Raw genomic sequence first — 17,669 nt, forward strand, 5'->3', positions numbered from 1 at the left:
TAGAACCAGCTTTTATTCTACTCCAGTTGAGCCATAGTCCGCATAATATCACAATGAATGGCATTTGTTTTGGCGGGGAACGACAAATGGCATTTGAATGTTAATTTTATTTTTGGTAATTGATATATACGTACAGAAACATATGATTATTATGTACTCCCTTCATAAAGAAATATAAGAGCGTTTAGATCACTAAAGTAGTGATCTAAAGTATGTGGCTTTTCCTTTCCGTCATTGTCTGTTGCTTTGATGGAACTCTGCCGGTTTACTTTTCTGTAATTTTTGCTTCGAGCTTCCGCTTCAGTCCGCGACGTTCGTTTTCGCATCTGATCTTTTGCTGCTTTGTTTCATCATTAGCGGTCGTGCCTTTAGATTTCGATTAAGGTCAGCGGATGGAATATGCCGGTGTCGGCGGCGGCTTGGGCAAGATGAGGGCTGGGCCCGTCAGCGGACCGAAGGGAATTTGGTTTGGACATGACGTGCCATACAAAAACAATGGCATTGTTGCTGTAGCTTATGCTTAGTTAGCCACATTGTGTGTGCGTGCTCCTAGCTAGATTCTTCACGAAGAGTTTCTACGTTAATCGATCGCCCAATCACAACTAGAATCATCATCGGTCGTCGTTATATGTTTCCGTGTCCAGCTGTGGTAAGTTGTAAAAACTAATACTACTAGTGTAGTAGGACTGCTCACTGCTAGTAGCTTATATCGATCCACAAGAGCATGCCACAGTGGTCCGAAGCAAAGCCAGATCAGATCCGTGGCAGCCGCAGGATTCAGGGGGGCGGGCAGTGCAAAGCATACGTGTTCATGTGCTCTCTCTCAACAGTAGCACGTTGCAGCCGGTGATGGTAACGCGTGCCACATCACGATGCGTGGGCGCGGCGGCCCTGCTGCATCTGCATCTGCATCTGCATGTGATCCAATTTCATCATCCTCCTAACTGAAGAAGCCTCCCGGAAGGTCCAGTTATTGTTCGATCGATGCATCCTCAACTTTGACATGTGATCCGGTTCAATCCTTCTTCCTCCTAACCGAAGCTTCCCACAAGATCCAGTTATCGATGACGCACCTGAGGCCAGTGGCGCAAGACGATGCCAAGGGGCGTGGTGTCATCAGCCCATCTCCGTTTGGTACTGTCGACAAGGCGGGAGATGGTGGCGTGAACAAAGATCAGGTTTGCATGTAGCTCCGCCACTGGTTTGAAACCCTCTTTCTTGATGACCCCAAATTCTGGTGAGGTCATGACACACTAGTGAAACCGAAGATGTTCACATAGTAGAAAACGATAGGCATCGAGGCCGAGGCCGAGCTCGCGGTTGACGTCATCGACGCGCTCCGCACCAAGTACCACTTTCAACCATACAGGCGTTGGACTAACGGTATGTACTAAGTCGCTGATCCACGGTGATGTTTATACTTACCGTCATCTTCCCACAGTGGCAGGGCTAGGATTTGAAACCAGGGTGGTCCTCCTCGAAAAACAAAATTTTGACAACCAATATGACATGTGAATGTTCCTAGCAATTACCAATATAAAACAAAAAAGATCAATGTGGTCTTTCAAACATGGACAAAATTATTTTGCGAACCATACTTTTTTCAGCAAAATGTCTCCTATCCTCTTCATTCTTCAATTTCTGTAATAAATATTACTTTCTATCAATCATAATGAAATAACGTAACATATTATGTGTTTTTGTAGTGTTGTACAAACAATAATTCCCTGGCTATCTTTTTACGATAAAGGGCGTTTTTATTGACTCATAATATAGCATTGAGGGATACAATTACAATAAGCCACATCCGACCTCTGCACACCGAACAGACATACACCATAGGATCATGATGCCAAAGAGCTAAGTCATACAAGACCAAAGCTATGCCTAAGTGAAGAGAAAAAGAAGGAAAGAGAAAAAAATGTCATGAAGCGATACAAACAGCATTTGACGATGTGCAACCATAACCATTTGAACCAACTATCTCATGCGAACACAAGGACCACGAAGAAGGTTCTTTAAAAGCGACACCTCCAAGAAGGTAACAACTGTTGGGGAACGTAGTAATTTCAAAAAATTTCCTACGCACACGCAAGATCATGGTGGTGCATAGCAACGAGAGGGGAGAGTGTGATCTACGTACCCTTGTAGACCGACAGCGGAAGCGTTAGTGCAACGCGGTTGATGTAGTCGTACGTCTTCACGGCCCGACCGATCAAGCACCGAAACTACGGCACCTCCGAGTTCTAGCACACATTCAGCTCGATGACGATCCTCGGACTCCGATCCAGCAAAGTGTCGGGGAAGAGTTCCGTCAGCACGATGTCGTGGTGACGATCTTGATGCACTATCGTCGCAGGGCTTCGCCTAAGCACCGCTACAATATTATCGAGGATTATGGTGGAAGGGGGCACCGCACACGGCTAAGAATATGATCACGTGGATCAACTTGCGTGTCTAGGGGTGCCCCTTGCACCCGTATATAAAGGAGCAGGGGGAGGTGCGGCCGGCCAGGAGGAGGGCGCGCCAGGAGTAGGACTCCCCCCTTTCCTAGTTGGAATAGGATTTGGGAGGGGGAAAGAGGAGAGAGAGAAGGAAGGGGGGGCGCCGCCCCCCTCTCCTTGTCTTATTCGGACTAGGGGGGGGAGGGGCGCGCGGCCCAGCCATGGCCACCTCTCCTCTCTTCCACTAAAGCCCAATAAGGCCCATATACCTCCCTGGGGGTTCCGGTAACCTCCCGGTACTCCGGTAAAATCCCGATTTCACCCAGAACACTTCCGATATCCAAATATAGGCTTCCAATATATCAATCTTTATGTCTCGACCATTTCGAGACTCCTCGTCATGTCCGTGATCACATCCGGGACTCCGAACAAACTTCGGTACATCAAAATGTATAAACTCATAATGTAACTATCATCAAAAACCTTAAGCGTGCGGACCCTACGGGTTCGAGAACAATGTAGACATGACCGAGACACGTCTCCGGTCAATAACCAATAGCGGAACCTGGATGCTCATATTGGCTCCCACATATTCTACGAAGATCTTTATCGGTCAGACCGCATAACAACATACGTTGTTCCCTTTGTCATCGGTATGTTACTTGCCCGAGATTCGATCGTCGGTATCTCAATACCTAGTTCAATCTCGTTACCGGCAAGTCTCTTTACTCGTTTCGTAATACATCATCTTGCAACTAACTCATTAGTTGTAATGCTTGCAAGGCTTATGTGATGTGTATTATCGAGAGGGCCCAGAGATACCTCTCCGACAATCGGAGTGACAAATCCTAATCTCGAAATATGCCAACCCAACATGTATCTTTGGAAACACCTGTAGAGCTCCTTTATAATCACCCAGTTACGTTGTGACGTTTGGTAGCACACAAAGTGTTCCTCCGGCAAACGGGAGTTGCATAATCTCATAGTCATAGGAACATGTATAAGTCATGAAGAAAGCAATAGCAACATATTAAACGATCGGGTGCTAAGCTAATGGAATGGGTCATGTCAATCACATCATTCTCCTAATGATGTGATCCCATTAATCAAATGACAATACATGTCTATGGTTAGGAAACATAACCATCTTCGATTAACGAGCTAGTCAAGTAGAGGCATACTAGTGACGTCTGGTTTGTCTATGTATTCACACAAGTATTATGTTTCCGGATAATATAATTCTAGCATGAATAATAAACATTTATCATGATATAAGGAAATAAAATAATAACATTATTATTGCCTCTAGGGCATATTTCCTTCAACAACACATAAGTGACGACGCCGTCGTCGGATCCAACACTCGAAAGTTAGATCGTGGGCTTTCACCATGAAGATCAAGTCTGAGCAAACTTCAATCAATGGCTTCATCAGGGTAGCGACGCCAAAAATGCCGCCATTGCCAGGCACAATCGATAAGAGGCTAGACCTAGGGTTTTCACCCAGGAGGTCAAGAACGGGTACTTGAGATGCACCACCCTATTGAATTTATCCTGTGCTATCTCCTCCATTTGCCATGAGCCCAGTTGTTGTAAATGCGCACTGACCTGACAACAGGTGAGCATGCCCACATGAGAAGGCAACTGAACCGCTACAAAAGCTGCTCGCCGCAACTGGAAGACTGAGATTGCTGGAAGATGCCGGTCCAGGCCTCGACGGGACCGAGTGACTGGTGTAAGCGCTCCTCAAACACTTAAGCTTCTTGATGACATAGTTCCTTTTTCCGTTTCTGATCTTGTGCGCTGTTCTGAGAGAGAAAGGACAAATTTTCTTCCCCTTCCCATGTTTTGTGCATGTATCAAAAGGAAAAAAGTGTAAACAAAAAAAAAGGAAAAGAGATATCTCCTTTGAAGAAAGGATTGTACATACATGAATTAAAGTTACAGTTCCCCACTCTTTCACGTCTGAAAAAAACCTGGCTCTGTTCCTGATACCTTAGGTTTATGTGCTAAGTAAGCTTCATTTCTGATCACATTTTGCCATTTTGGATGTTTAGTGCCCACTAATTGCCTTCTTTTGGAGCCTAACCAGGTGGTTAGTTGCCTTGCTTAATTAGCAGTCTCATCTGTCTAGTTCTCTCCGTGAACTAGACATGCTACTGGTTTGGTCTTTGTGAACTCTGTTATGGTGTACTCTGGAATTTTCTTCCCCTTCCCATGTTTTGTGCATGTACCAAAAGGAAAAAGTGTAAACAAAAAAAGAAGGAAAAGAGAAAAAGAAACAGAAAGAGAAATCTCCTTTGAAGAAAGGATTGTACATATACATGATATAAAGTTAAAGTTCCCCACTCTTTATGTCAAAAAACCTGGCTCTGTTCTTGGTAACTTAGTTTTTGTGCCAAGTAAACTTCATTTCTGATCACATTTTGGATGTTCAGTACCCACTAAATTAATTAATGCCTACACTGGAGCCTAACCAGCTGGTCAGTTACCTTGTGAAATTAGTAGTCTGATCTTGTTTAATTTCTGACTAGACATGCTGCTGGTTTGGTCTTTGTGGGCTCTGTTAAAGGTGTACTCTGCTTGTGGTTAACTTGTCTCATGTCATTCGGCCATCATTCGCATCCCATTCTCTTCATGGACCAAAGGGTTAATCTTAAGCTGTCAATTCTAGATCATATCAGACTGCAACTTGCTGCAGCCAAGTTCCTGCTGGTTTCTTGTGGCCTTTTTTGGTTTTTGTTTATCATATCATATCAACTTCAGTCCAAAATTTTGTGAACATTCAGACTCTTCATCAGATACTCTTTCGACATGATTTAGCTGATGAGTATCAGATTTTGTGAATATCAGATTATAAATACACCCTAGTCGCTCTCTTTCGCCGTCTCTAAAAAAAGCTTTATTGTCTCATTGGCTGGCCTGGGTTGCTTTAATTTGGTTTAGGGGTGTGATCATGACCTGCTTGACCGCATGAAGAAAGCTTGCCGATTGGTCGCCTCTGCTTTCTCTTTGCGTCTCAAAGGGAAATGCCTATGCTGCATCATGGCCTGATCATGTATGTGGCTTTTCCTTTCCGTTATCTATTGCTTTGATCAAACGTTGCTGGTTTACTTTCCTGTAATTTTTGCTTGGAGCTTCCGCTTTGGGCTGCAACACTCGTTTTTGCATCTGATCTTTTGCTGCTTTGTTCGTTTGCATCTTCAGGTTCTGATTAAGGTCAGAAGATGCGTTGCTTTGGTAAAGAGTTAATTAATTAGGATAATCATGCCACCATTCTTGTCGACGGGGAGGATTGGAATATGCTGGTGTCCGGCCGCGGCGGCTTCGGCAAGACGAGTGCTGGGCTCGTCAGCGGGCCCAACGGAATTTGTTTTTGGACATGACGTGCCATACAAAAACAATCGTCTTGTTGCAATGCTATGTGCTTTATTTGTGTCTCCTGTGCTTAGTTAGCCTACCACATTGTTTGTTCCCAGGCTCCAAAAGCGCTTTTAGTTAAGATAAGGCGAACCATTCGGCAACTTCCAAGAAATTCCGCATGTTCTCCGTTCTAGAACCAGTTTTTATTCGATTCAATCACTTGAACCAAAGATATCAACAAGTGCTACTTGAACTTGAATTTTATTTTTTGATTCATGTAAGAAACGACGCCCTTTATATTGATACATACATACATACAGACAGATACAGTAACGTGTGATTATTATGAATTCACTTGTGCAACTGTTTGATTATGTGAGATATCGATTCATCGTAACCAAAGCTTGCATGTACCCTAACACGGTGATGCGTCCAACCAGTTGTTGTTGGCCACCACGTGGAATCTCAGTGACAGTGAAGTCGGGCGCATTGCAGAGTGTAGAGACAGACAGGACGGCCACGTCGTGCTGCACTGCAGAGTGTATCAGATGAGATCAGACCAGACGTCGATCGATGCAGCAGACAAAACGCGTGCTGATGTTGTTGTTGTCACTTTGTGATCATCAACTCACGTAGTTAACCTGATGGTCAGGCAGGCTAGTTGGAGGCCGGCTTGGTCATCGGGCGGTCATCAGGGCAAGACTAATTAAGTATCACGCATCCGTTAGGACTAATCTTGGTACTGTGATCTGCAGCTCTTCATGCTGCTCCGGTAGCAGTAGCACAGAGAAAGATTATAGACTTTGAGCTGAAATCGACGATTCTAGCTAGCTAGCTGGTATGGTTTACTCCGGTTGTTGCTGCAGCTTCATCTTCTAAGTGTCGTGGTTTGGTTCAAATTTAAACTCAAATCACGACACTTATTTCGAAACGGAGGGAGTATCTTTTAAGCTGGCCTATGGGTCGACGCTCCACCCCAGCTAAAAAAGATTAGACATCTATCGATCCATGCAGTCAGGCACGATTTGCTGCAGATTCATTATAGAGTTTTTTTTGTTTTCACATGGATGGATGGATGGATCGCCCAGTTGCAACTAAACAAAAGCAGAGCATGGCCATGGATGCCATGCCATCATCTTCCCTATATATTTCCTTGTGCAGTGGTGGTAATTTGAACAATTAGTAGTAGCTTGTACAGTACTGTCGATGAACAGGAGCATGCTACAGTGGTCGGAAGCGTGGCAGCTGCAGGACTCAGGCAGGGGGGAGGGGCCGGCGGTGCAAGCGAACGTGTCCATGTGCTATCTCTCAACAGTAGCACGTTATAGCTGGTGATCAGTCACTCGGAAGCATATCTTCAGGGCCGGAGATCAGACGCCGATTTTCAAGGTTGGTACCGACAAGACAAGAGGAATTAGTTACTAGTATGCAGAACGTACACATCATTAAAAACTATGTTAAAAGTAACAATAAACGTTTTGATGGTATGCATTAACATTTTTGATGGCATACTACTTATGCAATAAGTAGCATCATTAAAACTATGTTTAATTATGAATTCAACGATACTCCCTCCGTCCAGGTGCATAAGTACGCCGTGGTTGATCCGTACGCAAATTGTCGCTAACCAAATGTGAATCTATTCCGTGGTCGGCCTGATTGAGTTGAAGCTAAGTATTCATCCTTAGAGCATCTCTAGCAGACCCCGTATAATACCGACCCGCAAAATGTAAAAAGTCTTTATGGGGTCTGCTGGACCGTCGCCTGCGCCGGCCCGTAAATCAGTAATTTGCATTTCAATTTCGGGCATGAAAACATATTTTTTTGCTTCTTTATTTTTTTAAGGGCTTTGGAAACATAATAATTCACCAAATCTTTGCTAGAATAGTAAGACCAAAGAAAACAAGAACCGCACTTAGGTATTTTAGAAGATATCCAACTTTTAGAACTGCTTCCACTAGTTGGACCAACATCTTCTCCATGCCTTCGTTGTTGATCTACGAATTCTTGATCTTGCATTCTTCATTCTTCTTTTTTGATTCTAAAGAAGTAGACGTTGCTTCCCCTCTAGTTTCTTCTCTAATTGCACATGCAACCATATCATTAGCCTCAGTTCTACCAAGGAATGCACACACATCTATTAAGTTTTTTTCTATCAATAAATTGATGTATTCTTCTTCCCAAAACCAAAATGAGTATCCATCTTCCTACACAATACATGACCATCTCAATAAGCTATCGAAATTGAACCGAATAGGTTGACAAAGCCGAATGAAAACAATAACAAATCCCGTCATTTTTGCATTTCAAGAATACCCGTCCGGGGTGTTTCGGCGTGCTAGATGTTAGCCGCAGCAGTGTCCGCATGTTTGTGCCTACTCTCTGTTGGGACGATCGACCGCGGACTGTACACGTACCACGTAGAGTACATGTGTTTGCATGTGGCATGTACACGCACGTATGCATGGCACCGCAGACTGTTTAGCTCCTTGATTGAAGAGGCGTCCAATTAATTATAGGTTTCTCCCCCGATTAATTTGCCAGGTTTTCTTTTCCCACCACAAGGCAAAAAATGCCAAGTTTATCAAGTTGTGCTAGCTGGTGCCTGCCATAGAATATCCGCACGTACGTACACGAGGTAGGGGTACTCCTCAACAAGCACTCCACTACTGGAGTTGTATACTAGTGTACACGTAGATACACAAATTAAGCATATTATAGTTGTAAAGATAATCGATGAATTAAGTTCAGCCTGTCTAGGGATTACACCACGCACAAGTAAACATACGTCGGCGTACTACTTTGATTACTCGTATTGCTTACGGTATACAGTAGTACACTGCTCCAACCACTGTCGCAGGTGGCCGTATGTTGAGCATCCCGCAGTCGCAGCGTAATTAACTAAGTCGTCTTTGTGTTGGTTGGTTAATATTTTTTTTTGACGACAAATAAGTTGACTAATTAACGAGAGCCAGGTTAATTTGATTTTACTACATGCTACCACGGAGTTTACCAGTAGTACGCCGCCGTGGTTGATCCGTACGCAAATTGTCGGTAACCAAATGTTGCTAGCGCTTCATCGACGGTTTATATAGTATACTAGTACTAATTTGACTGTGATTAGACTGATCTTGGCTGCTGGGCGCGCTACTATTTACTGTACTACTAGTAGAACCGAATGAAGAACAAACCGTCGGCGCCCGTTAGCTAACGGACGGACGGAATCCGTTGCCCCTGTAGAGCACGCAACGGAACGGAACAGCGTTATGATATGCATATGTGATGATGTCAGGCTCGGGTGGCCGTAAAGCCAAAGTGAGAGAGCGAGAGAAAAAGCTGATATGCCTTCCCTGGCTTGGCTTGGCTTGGCTTGGCTTGAGAGTTATCCATGGATGATGGATGGGATCACATGCATCATAGATCATGGATGCCTGCCTCATCAGACTCCAAGAACACCACCACTTTCTCATTAGATTAAGTCTGATCTTTTTCTAGTTGGGATTACATTAATCTGTCTTTCTATACATCCTTTTTCAGTTTTGTGCTGCCTCGCTAGCAAGTTTCGTGCAAACTTTATAGCAGCCGACATGCACAAGGCAGAGTACGTTATATTTTATTGCTACTAGGTAAGATGCGCGTACTTTCGAGAATTAATTATTGAGTGATAATTCCTTGCCTGTGATGGAGATGAAATTTGATGGCCAACTACTTATCACTAGTTAGAGATATTCCATGGAGGCCTTGGCTGGATATATCAAGTTGGATCGATCGTGCGGTTCGCCTCGTCTAATTATACCTAACCTTAAAAATGGCTCACATGTGGACTGGAGTATTTGAGCTCGGGCTCAAATGAGCCTGCATAAACAGTAAAATCGAAATGAAATGAAAAAAAATTCAAAACATTCTGATTTGTTTTGCGATAAACTTTGACAAATTTTATAAGTGCTTGAAAATTTTCATCATGAGATCACATTCGAGGGAGGCGTGACAAAAAAAAACAAAAACGATGTTCTGAAAATGCTACTTTCGAAAGTATTTTGGAACACTGATTTATTTTTGCAACACCTTCCAGATTGTGATCTCATGATGAAAATTTGCAAACACTTAGAACATTTGCCAAAGTATACCACAAAAAAAAAGTTCAGTTTTTGTTTATGAATTTATTGTTCATCCAGGCTCAAAGAGCTCGAGCTCAAAAGGATACTTTCCATAATTGTGATCCACGGCTTGCATGTGTTCGTTCATGCTCGACCCGGATCTAACCCGTCGACATAGACCTACGTACACCGGTTGTCTATTTGGGGCTGGATTAGGTCATTCCAGCACTAATACAACTTCTTATTTATTTATTTAGAAAGAGTTTTCCGTGAATGAGAAACACTGAAACATAATTCATTTTTCTTATGTGATTAATTGAATGTTAATAAAGAGGAAGACAATTTCAAGAGGACACACGTAAACATAGTTTTCTCAACAAAACATATGTGGTGCATGTCGAAATCCTTCTACAACTTCAGGCATATATATGAAAATAGATAATCAGAATTCGGCATCACCTTGATTCAGTTGGCTCTTACAGGATAACTTCTATAATAAGTGAATTAAAGAAAAATTTCTGTAAGAACATTGATAAAGAAAGGGCCGTTGTCATATTTCCGTGTTATGGATAACTACGTCCGAGAACCGCTCATCATAAGCATTTTGTGATGCAACCCCTGATAAACCCCACTTGACTATGTGATCAGATTCTGGTATCTATTAAAGCAAGATAGTACACTTCATGGTGCAAGTTTATCCTGGCTTGTGTTTTTATTGTGCAGAATAAACATTAAACACATCTTTACGCCAAAATAAATATAGTGTAGCATGAGTCTTATATATTATTTCTGGTCTAATTAATCCTGATATGCGTGTTGTAGGTCGGCATCCTCTTCCGATGTACTCCCTCCGTCCCAAAATAAATGACTCAACTTTGTACTAACTTTAGTACAAAGTTAGTGTAAAGTTGAGTAATTTATTTTGGGATGGAGGGAGTATTTCTTTTACCTATTGGATGTGTCTTTATGGTTCTTGACATTATCTAGAAACCTTTACCAGTTTATTAGGTCTTACTTTTGCTAACTCCCTCTTTTGGTCAATAGTCGATCAGTAGGATTTATTCTTTCTCTCCGACAGGTTCTGAATTCCTCCACCTCTTATCATCTCATTTTTTCTAGAGAAAAAAATGTATTGGTCCAAGATACATTGTTAAGATATTAGCTTTTGATCTCGCATGCAATGCTTGTCATGCAAGTTTTTTTTATCAATAGTGTAATATCAGGGATTGAGAACACAGAAGATCACGTGTCCCTTTCGATGAAAATTGATGGACAAATAGGCAAAAGGGAACAAATAATTGGACAAGCTAGTGTCCAAGTGTGTGCAGATATAAAACCTGGAAATTAGATGGACCTGCAGGGATCAATCACAGATGAGGCTCATAGATATGGGTGTAGACATACATCTTCATTTATTGAAAAGGAAAAGGATAATTCAAGAGGAAATATTAGACTGACCATTCAGCCATCGGTCTAATCTCATTCTCTCCATGTACCAAAGGTTTAATCCTAAGCTTTCAATTCTTGATCATATCAGACTGAACTGCAACCACCATCTTGTTGATTTCTGCGGGCTCTTCCGCTCTTGCTAAACATCTGATTGTCTGACTTTTGATCAGCTAATAATATAGTCTCTTTGGGGATCTTAAATGCATTTCTATAATAGAGTGGTCGCCTTCTTTCGCCGTCTCTACAAAAATTGATTTCTTGTCTCATTGCCTGGTCTGGTTTGCGTTGGTTTTACAGGTGTGATCGTGACTGGCCCATGTGTGAATGACTCAATGTTCATCTTCATCCCATGTCTCTTCTTATGGGGCATCTCACTGAGCAGCTTCTAAGTGGCCGGAGTATAACGGCCGTCGTGGAGCTTTTTGCGCCAGGTGAGGAGCTCGACGTCGAGGGACCCCTATGGCAAGCCAGCCAATATATTTGTCATTTTGTAAGCCATTTGCATCAAAACGAGGCATAACATAATTTCTGAACAAAATACAATTCTTTTTCGGAAAGGAAGAAGAGACGATCTCTGCACAAGAAGGAAAAAACGGCACAAAACCAAAAGAATAGTTCTCCTCCCAGGCGATTGAGAGCTCACATCCCCCATTTTTCGAGGGCAAAAAGGCCCACCACTTGATACTAGAGTACTGTATGAACCAACTGAAGAACTGGCAGAGGGCTATACCAATATGAGATCTGGAGTCGCGGATCTAGCCCAAATTTTTAGGGTGGGGCAATAGGTAGAAGGGGTGGGATTTTTTCTACTTATTTTTCTTCACACCCATATGGGCTGGGTCAAACTCTTAGGGTGGAGCCACCCTGCACCCTATTGGATCTGCCATGCCAAAACATTTTTTTCATGTGTACGAAAACCGTAATAAATTTATGAAATAAATATGTATATAGCATACATACTTATACGCCTTACTGTCTAGCAAGCAGCATGTGGGCAACATCAATTTGGTTCTGCGCTCTAGCTGACTGGGTGTTTGTACGCGCTGTTTTGCTCATTGACAATAATTCAAGACTCACACCCCCAAAATAAATCCATTTAGCAACCAAAAACAGTTGACCAGTTACATAACTAAAATTTAGCTGGTGCACGCTTGGGGTTGTCGCCACCGCCCTCGTCTCTTAATTAGCTAGCCAACGCGTGGAGATCGGTTGAACTTCATGCAGTAATCCTGGAGCTTCTTGCAGTTGTGACGGCACGCCAGTCCGAGCATGGTCACCACGTTCCGTTCTGAGACGCACTCACCAACCAAGGTCTCACACTTGTCCTTCATCCTGTCCAGATGGAAGCGAGACGCGGCGACCAACATGTCTTGGGCAATAGTCGTCACACTGTGCCCCGCAGCAAGCACTATTTCTTCCAAGGGAGGCAGCTCGTCGGTGTAGATGAAGCGAAGCACCGCCTTGAAGACTGCAACCCTCATACCCCAGACCGGGACGATGTGCTCCTCCTTCTGGTTGGTGGCCACAACCATCGTGTATAGGGCCGGGGCTCGTGTGGCGATGACGAGGCTGTGTGCGCGAATCTCCCTCTTTTCGACTAGGAACGTCACATCTGAGCCCTTCTCGCTCACCAGGAGCTGCTCAAGATGAGACGCGATGTTGGGCGGTGGCGCAAGAGTCATGTCTTCGACACCGGCTGAAGTGGCACTCGTAACAGTGCACAACTTGTTGGTCAATACAAAGTCGCAGCGAATGGTTAGAGAGCCATCATCAGCGTATACTGACACATCATCTTCCTGGCTGATCAAACACGAAAACCCACAAGAATCACCTTCTGAGTTGAAGGTTTCTTCAGCTTGCCACATGATGAGGGGCGAGTTGCCACCAGGGTCATCCATCATGAAACATAAGGACACCCTAACACTAGCCGTTCCTGGATCGGTCAACAATTCGGTGAACACGGAAATTCTCCCTTCCTTCACTGATACCTCCAACTTCCAGTCATGGCCTCCTATCTGGAAAGTGTCAGAACTGAATCTTTGTTTAACACCATGGCTCGTATGCAGGCTCTTAAAGTTTGGGATCCTCAACTCGTGTATACCGTGAGCCACCTCCGACGTGTTATACGTCGACACAGTCCGTTGCTCCGGCCGGCAGAGGCTGGTGTATGCGTGGCTGTCCACTAATTTACAAGTGGCTACTTTGTCTGTGACACCTGCTAGGAAAGAACAACAGCTTTCCTTTAGCTCCTTGTACTCCTCTGTCGCCTTGACATTGGCATACACAGTAGTATCGGACGCCAAATACTCAATGCAAGAGGCCTCTAGCTGACGGCAGCTATGCCGGCCGTGCACCGCCATCAACGTCGGAATGACAGACGCAATGTCTATGCTTTCGGACAATATCTTCTCACACATGAGCCTTAGCTTCTCTAGGTCGTAGCGATCAGCGGCAACGAGCAGGTCAAGCGCCATGTCCACACGACGCCTCGCGGCACATTTTTCTTTGCAACCACGTTTAATAGTCGCCTTTCCTTTGATGGGCATCTCGTCGGTGTAGATAAAGCGGATCATGGCCCTGAAAGTTGAGGCGCTCATGTCATCGACCACGACGCGACGGGTGGCGCTCTCTCTCATGTCACCGAGGAGCTCGGCGGCGAACACGGATGACTGCATGGCAAGGATGAGCCTGTGCGCCTGGATCTCGGCCTCCTCCACGACGAACGTCACGTCCGGCACCATGCATGCAGGTGTTGTACTCTTTGGCTCCAACGAGAGGAAAAGAAGCTTTTGCATATCCTCGGCGATAGCAGACTCTTCCTCCTCCGCCCGGAGGACCTCGACAATGCAGATGATGGTGAGGCGGTCGTCTTGCACGTAGCGGCTCTCATGGTCGCGGAATGCCTCCGGCACCGGCAACGTCCAGCTCCTGCCGGCCCGAGACAGCTGCCAGCTGTTGCCGGACCACACGGGGAAAGTGTAGGCTTCGTCGCTCTCCCACACGGCGGCGGGCCACCGGCCAAGCGGGTCCTCGATCCTCAGGCTGGCCGCTGGCCTTGGCGACGACGGCGTCGTCGGTCATGTAGGCGGTGAGCAGCAGGAGAGCGATAGAGGCGAGGTGCCCGTCGTCATCGAAGCTGCAGTCTAAGGCCCAGTTGTGGCCGCCGACCTTGAAGGCGCCGGAGAGGATGGAGTAGTGGGCGTTGTTGGCCAGCGCCGCGCGAGCGTTGTAGCCGACGATGTGGAACTCATGCTCGCCTCGGACGAACGATGTCGGCCTACGCGACGCCGGAACGGCGGCCGGCGGGGTAGACCGCTTCTTCCATGGGCAACGGCGAGTCATCTGCAATGCTGCTGCTGGCTGACCGCTAGCTTGCTGGATGGATAGCTTCCTTCCGGTGGATACATGGGATTATATAGGCGTAGTAGAAGCTAACCTATTTCCTTCCATGTACGAGCGGGACATGAATGGATAGCTTCACGAACCCGAGTAGGACTCGCCATCAACAGCACGCAGTTCCAATCGGATTGCTTTAGGGCCCTTTCCGAAACTCTCCATCACCATCACGAAGCAAAGCGGTTCGGCTCGTGTGCTCCGGTTTTATTTTTCTTTTGTTATTTTTCACCAGTTTCTTTGCCGGGTTTTCTAGTTTTCTGAACGGTTTTTTTCCATCTTTTACTAATTGTTTTTTACAAAAAGGTTCTGTGTGCATTTAAAAAATGCTCAGCGCGTATTGCAAAAAAAATCACCGTACATAAAGAAAAAGTTCTCTGTATATTAAAAATGCCCACCTTATATTAAAAATCTGTGTGTATTTTAAAATATGTAAACAGCTAGCCCCCACTATTAGGATTTCTCTAACTTCTCCTTGAGCCACATCACTTAAATTATTTTAGCGGTTGGATTTGCTAGATTAGTGTACGACAGACATCAGATATGCACTTGGGAGCAGCTGCACCAAGCTTATGCACGCATGCATGCAATGCCTCTTTTTTTTTTTGCGGAATGAACATTTGTATTACTCATTCATAAGATCCTTGCAATCAGCTTGAACCACTTCTAAAACCCTGGGCGGGCCTGAGCCTATCCAGGTCATAGTTCTTTGTTCGATTCTAGCGAAACTAGCAAGACAGTCACTAGCATTATTTTGACTACCACTCACATGAATAACACACGTTTCTCTAAGACCTCTCAGATATTTAATCTCCTTAACTAGTGCAGCATACACCGATCTGTCCACCTCCCTTCCTTGAATCATGGAAACCGCAGAGATCGAATCCATTTCAATGATAATTGGCGAACTGCTTCGCTGAAGAGCCAGCGAAAGTCCTTCCATACAGCCACAGAGCTCAACTTCCAACGCATCCCGGCACGAGAACAGTTGTCTGCATGCCAAGAAGATCACGTCGCCAGCTTCATTACGTAGGATCATTCTGGCACCCGTTGTTCCATCCAAATGATATGATCCATCTGTATTAAGCTTGAGCCACCCTTGAGTGGGTGGATTCCACCTTACAACCTTCTCCATAGACATGGCCGCCGGCTCCCTTTTCTCACACGATAAGCTCACCTTCCCTTTTCTAAGTTCAGCAACTGAATCTGATCTGATTGCAATGATGGAGTCCAAGTAGCTTTGGAGAAATCTACATGAGGCCTCCACAGGAGGGGCCGGTTTTTGGTGCACCACTTCATTCCGCACATACCAACATCTCCAAAAGGTGAAAAGGATCTTGCTTCGCTGCGATTCATCAAGTGTTTCCAGGACCTGGAACAACCATTCCTTGCCTGAATTCTTAATTGCTTCAATTGGCGGTAATCTCCAGACCTCAGCCATGGCACCATACAACTGACGAGCTAGTGGGCATCTCACCATTGGATGGAAGTTATCCTCCGGCTCCAAAGCACAGACTGGGCATAGTGAGGACACTTCTAGTCCTATCTTATGCTTGTTCTGCCAAGTGGGCAAGCTATTTGAAACTAATCTCCATGCAAAATTACGGACAGTGGGAGGCACCTCCGATGACCATATTAACCTCCATAAGGATCTGTTTCCACTGGGATTTGTGCTGCTAGCTACCGCTGTGCTCCTATGAGCTTCTTCAAAAGCCATATCATATGCACTTTTGACAGAGAATCGGCCAAACCGACCGGGTCCCCAAGCCAACACATCCTCCTCCTGCCTTGGAGAGGCCCTTATCTTCAGAATTTCAGAAACATCAGCTGCAGCGAAATACTTCGAGACTTGATCATACTTCCAAGAACCGTTATCATTTAGCAAATCTGCCACATACCGGATTCGACACCTCCCTTGTGCTGAGATGGTTTTGTAAGAGAACGGTCTCGGTATTCAATTATCGCGCCAAATTCTTATACTTTTACCATTACTGACCCTCCAAAGCAATCCCTTCTTCAAAAGATCCAGCCCATGGCTAATAGCTTGCCATGAAGAAGACGAGTTACCAGTAAACACCGTATCTTCTAGTTTGCCGTTTGGGTAATATTTCGCTTTCAGGACGCGAGCACACAGACTTTCCGGTCTAGTAATCAACCTCCAAGCTTGTCTTGATAACAAAGCCTGGTTAAAAAGGCGTAGATCTCGAAATCCCACTCCTCCCTTTGATTTCGGCTGCAATAGATGATCCCAACCTTTCCAGTGCACTTTCCTCTTTCCCTTTGCAGAACCCCAATAGAAGTTTCGAATCATTCTAGTAAGATCATCACATAGCGAGTAAGGCAGTTTAAATACCCCCATGATATATGTTGGCAGAGACAAGGCCACCGACTTGATCAAGGTTTCCCTGCCTGGTTGAGCTAAGTGTCCATCCCCCCACTGAATTAATCTCTTTGTCAGGCTGGTTTGCAAGCTTTGGAAACGTCCCTTTGACATGCGGCCCTCTGGGGTTGGCAGCCCCAAGTATCTCTCCTCAAAAGAGGTACTAGTAACCTGTAAAGTCATCCTAACTTCAGCTTGAACTGATTCTAGGCATGATGTACCAAAAAACAACGAGCATTTGTTGTAATTGAGGCTTTGGCCCGTGGCTGTGTTGTATTGATCCAACGCCTTCTTTACTTCCAAAGCTTGTCCTTGAGAAGCTTTAAAAAATAGAAGAGTGTCATCTGCGAAGAGCAAGTGTGAGATGCCAGGGGCTCTCCGACAGATTTTCACTGGAGTTATTGCATTAGCCATCACTTGCTGCCTTAAGATTGAAGATAGACCATCAGCCACAAACAAGAATAAGAATGGTGATAGCGGGTCACCTTGCCGAAGCCCACGCGATGGTGCAAACGAATCTAAGAGGGTTCCATTTAACTTAACA

The 17,669-nt window shown here is 44.8% G+C and overlaps 1 pseudogene; it reads right to left on the reverse strand.

The window, feature by feature from the left end:
* Positions 1–12,539: 12,539 nt before the first annotated feature.
* On the reverse strand, positions 12,540–14,701 carry LOC125546437 (annotated as a pseudogene).
* Between the last annotated feature and the right edge of the window lie 2,968 nt (positions 14,702–17,669).

This window comes from Triticum urartu, chromosome 3 (assembly GCF_003073215.2).
Source record: "Triticum urartu cultivar G1812 chromosome 3, Tu2.1, whole genome shotgun sequence".
In the NCBI taxonomy this organism is placed as follows: domain Eukaryota; kingdom Viridiplantae; phylum Streptophyta; class Magnoliopsida; order Poales; family Poaceae; genus Triticum; species Triticum urartu.